The following is a 6,000-nucleotide window of genomic DNA, read 5'->3' on the forward strand; positions in this document are numbered from 1 at the left end:
TAGGTAAGCGGGTGAGAGAAGGTCAGGCAGGCAGTAGGAGTGAGGCTGGGCAGAGGGGGATGGACTGAGTCTGGGCCTTTTGGGTATTGATTTGCCTCATATTTCCATAGCCGCCTTCGCTCCACCAGCTGAGATTTCTCTTCCCTGCTTCCCACTGTGCTAGGCCTCAGGGAACAACCCTGAAGTTCCATTTCTGGCAGATGGCCCTCAGGTGCCACAGGCCAGCTGAGCCTTGAGGCTGCTGGCTCAGAGTGATTACTGAATGGCCATGATATAGGGAAGGGCTGGGGCTGATGGCTCAGTAGCATGAGGACCCAAGCTTGACCTTAAGGACACAAATTAAAATGACAGTCGTGGTGGCATGTGCCTATAATCCCAGCACCAGAGACTCAGAGACAGGCAGATCCCTGGAGCTCACTGACTAGCAAGTCTAGCCTAATTGATGAGCTCAGGCTAGTGAGACTCTGTCTCTGAAAGAGGTCCTGTGGAACAATACCTAAGGTTATCCTCTGGCCTCCACATGTACATACACACATGTGTACCCCCACATACACGTGTGCCCACAATCATCAGAACATACATGCACATATACACATGCATGCAAAAAATTCATTTGTCCTATTCTTTCTAATTCTGTATGATTTTTCATTTTTTTGAAGGTGGGGAGAGTTGGAGACAGGGTCTTCTCATGCCCCCTAGGTTGACCTCAAACCTGAGACCCTGGGGGTTAGAGAAATGGCTCATCAGGTAAGAGCACTTGCTGTGCAAGTATGGAGACCTGAATTCAATCACCCTATACAAAGGCAAGCATGATTACACGTGCCTGTCACCGCAGCACTGAAGGAGGTGGAGATAGGAGGATTGCTAGAGTTTACTGGTCAGCCAGTCTGAGAGAAAAACAGCAGTGAGTTCCTGGTTCAGTGACAGACTGTCTCAGGGAAATGAAGCAGAAGAGTGACAGAAGACACCCTGCCTCTTCATGGGGTATGCACATCTTCACACACACATGCATATACTGCACATACACACCACACATACTACATACACACACACTCCAAAACCAAAATCGAGATCTTCTTGCTTTAGCCTCCTGACTGTGCAGCCAACATGCCTAGCCTCTCTGGTTAATATATGGATTCTACTCTTTATTATCTATCTTTTCAGTTTAAATCTCTAATCTAAAAAGGGCATGGTGGTGAATGCCTTTAATCCCAGCACTTGGGAAGAAGAGGTAAGAGGATCGCTGTGAGTTCAAGGCCACCCTGAGACTACATAGTGAATTCCAGGTTAGCCTGGGCTAGAGTGGAAAAAAGAAAGAAAGAAAAAGTAATTTATAATCTATAGTCTCTATTCTGGAAAATTTACCCTCCCCACCGCCCAAGTAGAGTCTCACTGTACCCAGGCTGACCTGGAATTCACTATGTAGTCTCAGGGTGGCCTTGAATTCACAGCGATCCTCTTACCTCTTCTTCCCAAGGGCTGGGATTAAAGGTGTGCACCACCTTGCCCAGCCTGAAAAGTCACTCTTTATTTTTCAGTTCCACATTTTTTTTTCAAGGCAGGGTCTCACTTTAGCCCAGGCTGACCTGGAACTCACTCTGTAGTCCCAGGCAGGTCTCAAACTTACTGTGATACTCCTACCTCAGCCTCCCAAGTACTAAGATTAAAGGCATGAGCCTATACCGGGATAGTTCTATAATTTTCTTTTCAGCTATTTTTTAAATCCATTGAGCCTAGCCATTAACCTTTTTCTTTTTTATTGTTTTGTGTGTGTGCATGTATGTGGTGTGTATGTGTTCATATAAGAGTGGGTACACATGTGTATCAGTGTGCTATCATACCCATCTAGCATTTATATGGGTGCTAGAGATTAGAACTCCAGTCCTGCTGGGTATGGTAGTACATGCCTTTAATTCCAGCACTTGGAGGCAGAGGTAGGAGGATCTCTGTGAGTTCCAGGTCAGCCTGAGCTACAGTGAGACTCTACCTCAAAATTACAACAAAAAGAAATCCAGTCCTCAATCTTTTATGACAAGCACTACATCCACTGAGCCATCTCCCCAACCCTCCTTTGAGAGTTTTTGTTATGTTTTTATTTTGAGGAAGGGTCTCACTGTAGCCCAGGCTGACCTGGAATTCACTCTGTAATGCCAGGCTGGTCTTCAAGCTCATAGAAATCCTACCTCTGCCTCTGAGTGCTGGGATTAAAGGCGTGCACCACCACACCTAGCTTCCATTGAGGTTTTAAAAATTATTTTACTTACTTACTAATTTGAAAGAGAGAGAGAGAAATGGGTGTGCCAGGGCCTCTAGCCTCTGCAAATGAACTCCAGATGCATATGCCACCTTGTGCATCTGGCTTTACATGGATACTGAGGGAATCAAACCTGGGTCCTTCGGCTTTGCAGGCAAGCACCTTAACTGCTAAGCCATCTTTCCAGCCTTCCATTGAGTTTTAAATGGTAGTCACATGTGTTCATTTCTGAAAGTTCATTGTTTTATTTTTTCTTCAAATTTCCTACTTAATTGCAAAAGCTCTAGCTCCCTGAAAATTAAACTTGATTTCTTTTTTGTAATTTTTATTACGTTATATTTTTATTTATTTGTGAGAAGAGAGAGAGAGAATGGGTGCACTAGCACCTTTTGCCATTGTAAACTGACTCCAGACCCATGTGCCACTTTGTGGGGAATTGAACCCAGGGTAGCAGGCTTTGCAAGCAAGTACCTTTAACTACTGAACCATCTCCCCAGCCCTTGTTTTTATTTGTAAACTGTACTTTTATTTATTTATTTATTTATTTTTGGTTTTTTGGGGTAGGCTCTTGCTGTAGCCCAGACTGACCTGGATTTCACTATATAGTCTCATGGTGGCCTCATACTCATGGTGATCTTCCTACCTCAGCTGCCTGAGTGCTGGGATTAAAGGTGTGCACCACCATGCCTAGCAACATTTTTAAAATTTATTTATTTTTGTTTTTTTCAAGGCAGAGTCTCATTCTAGCCCAGGCTGACCTGGAGTTCATTATGTACTCTCAGGGTGGCCTTGAACTCATGGGGATCCTCCTACCTCGGCCTCCTGAGTGCTGGGATTAAAGGTGGGTACCACCACACCCAGCTAATATTTATTTTTTTTTTTTAAGAGTAGATTCCCTTTAATTGTCTAATTAAACTATACATCATTGAAATAGCTTTCCAAATGATATAAATTGGGTTATAAATCATCATTGTGATAATTCCCAATAATTATAATAATTTCTTAATTATTTGTTGCCTTTTAGAAATTGTTAGTGGATTTTTTTAAAAATAGAAAAATGACGCCAGGGGTTGCTAGAGAACAATAGCTAGCTGTCATAAATAAATAAATAAATAAATACCACCACACCCAGCTAATATGTATTTATTTTTGAGACAGGATTCTGTTATACAGCCCAGGTCAGCCTCAAACTCACAATCCTCAACCTCCTGAGTATTGGTATTATGGGCATGCACTACCACGTATGGTTTTGTTTTTTATTTTTCAACATACTAACTTAAGTGACTTTTGGCCTGTGTCTGATAATTCTAATATCTGAGGTCCTTGAAAGTCTCTGGGGTCTGTTTTCCTACTGTTTCTTGCTTGTGAGTTCTTAAACCTTTGTGTGATTAGTTACCTTCGGTTGTATGCAAGTCATTGAACTTGACCATTTTGCAAGAATAACTGGCTGCCTAAGGAAGGCACTGTCCTAGTTTGTTTTTCTGTTGCCAGGGTCTCGGGACACTTCCCAGCCAAGGACCACCCTACTTAGAAATTCTTGTCTGGAACTGGAGCTGTAAGGCCTCAGGACTGGACTTACTTACTCTAGCTTCATTCTCCCCTTGGGGTGGAATCTTGGGTTCCTGACTGATTCCCATAAGCACCCAGTTGGAGCACTGAGCTTTAATTTCTGTTCGCAACTCTCAAGGCCATTGGAATAAAGTTTATTCCTTCTGACTCATTGGGGCTATTGTGTTCATTTGCTCTTCTGAGCCATGTTTTTCCCCTGGCTTTGGCCTGATAAGCTGGTGTCATATGCTTTAATATTTTGGTTGTCTTCAGTCAGTGGGCTGTTTTGGGAAACTCCCCAGATGTCCTGATGTTGCCAAAGCTTCCTCCTTGGGGGTACTTTCTCCCTTTGGCTCTCCAGACCCCACTGTCCTTTGTGAAGCCATCATTTGCTTCCCAACCAAATGCTGGGATATTGTGCAGCACAGTAGACCCTCGGCTGTGTGGCCTCCATTCCTGCCACCAGTAATAGACATCCAATGTACCTCCTGCCAACTGCCAAGATTCTCCACATGGAACTCCTTCCCTTGCCTCCTCAAAACCTGTAAGAAGTCTGAGCTGAGACCTCCCAGCTGCCAGGCAAGCACATTCTAGGTTCTCATCAGGCTCTACACATTAGGGTGACAAGGACACTATCCTCACATTTCCTGCCTTCCTGTGACACCAACATCCTTGATCTCACTGATTCTCTGTTGTTCCAGTGGCTGAGTGGAGCACAAACTCCACAGGCATGTGACCAACAGAAGTTGGCCTGAGAAGGCTGGAGGGCTAACTGCTCACTGGGAACTCTAGAGGTCTCTGGGGACCTTGGGATAGAGCTGTGGAGTAGGGCATATCTGGATGAACAACTAAGGAGAAAGTAAGCGGCAGTATGAGCTCAGGCTGTGTCTACGTAGATAAAGGTTTTCAGACTTCAGGTTCAATGTTCTTCACATTTTCATGAGAACTCAGAAGATACTATGTATAGCTGATGTCATAACCCTTAGGGTGACCTGGGGAGGTCACAGGAGCTTGGGGTCTCAGGCAGGAAGAGTGACCACATCAAGGCTGAGAAAGGCTTCAGGAGCTGCCCCAGTACCAGTGGTGCCCAGGGTGTCCTGTCGGCCCAGGCTGGGCCCTTGGGCCCTGGAGCTTAGCTCAGGACTTGCTCAGGAGAGAAGGTAGGACTTCTAGCTCTCAGGCGCTCTGCTCTGTGGTGTCTCTTTGTGACAAGTTCAAGGCCTCCCATGATGTGCAGGCTCTAGAATGGCTCAGAATGGCTGTAACCTCAAGTTAACAGGGTGAACTTCTTGGCTTGAGCCCTTGTACCCAGAGTTTTCCATAGCTGAGGCTCAGTCCATGAACCCTTGGGTGTGGGTAAGGGGAGTCAAAAGGGTGGAAAGGCAAATCAAATGATGAATGAAGGCAGGCCCCTGCTCTGTGCAGCCTCTGTGGCAAGGCCACCTCCCAGCTGGGCTCACTTGGCAAGTGTCCGCCTCAGGAAGGGAGCAGCATGTTGGCAAAGGCCTGTTCCATAGATCTACGGCAATAAACTAGTCAATGACAGGTCCAGGGTGCCTTGGCCCCTGCATCGTCACCCCATGGGTCTTTCTGGCCAGGACGGGGCAGCTCAGAGAAGAATGGGAGAAGACCTGGGGCCTGTTCTTAGGCAGAGCCTCCAAATGACTTGAACCCCAAATGCTGGGCTGGGACTTTGCTGGTCCCTGGGGCACACAGAGCAGTACTATGAGCTGAGTTTTCCCTCCCAGGTTTTATGAGAGGAAGTGGTTTGTGTTCCAGGGTAGTCCACAGACTGTCCCCCATGAATGGAGAGGACACCGGCCCTTTCCCAGAGAATTAGGGAGGGCTCACAGGCCTCTCCCTCCAAAGAACAAAGAGACTGGAACTACAGAGTTGGACCTGCCTGAATCGGGTCTTCTGGTGCTTGGTGCTGACCCCAGGGTAGGCAGTGGAGTTGAACTCACATGAGACCAATCAGGCTATCCCCAGTAAGCATTCTCACCTGCCCCAGGTATTGGTATACAAGTTCGAGGAGCCTGGGGCCTGTGTGAAGACTTCTGGCCATGTGGAGAAGCCAGAAAGGGACAAGCTGGCAGAAGCCTCTAAGCACATGACAGTCAGGGAGCCTTAAAACCTGCCCTGCCCTGAGAGAAATCCTAGCCCTGAATGGAGGCTCCAGGACCTTCCTTCCTCCTCCC

This window comes from Jaculus jaculus, chromosome 5 (genome assembly GCF_020740685.1).
Source record: "Jaculus jaculus isolate mJacJac1 chromosome 5, mJacJac1.mat.Y.cur, whole genome shotgun sequence".
NCBI classification, from domain to species: Eukaryota; Metazoa; Chordata; class Mammalia; order Rodentia; family Dipodidae; genus Jaculus; species Jaculus jaculus.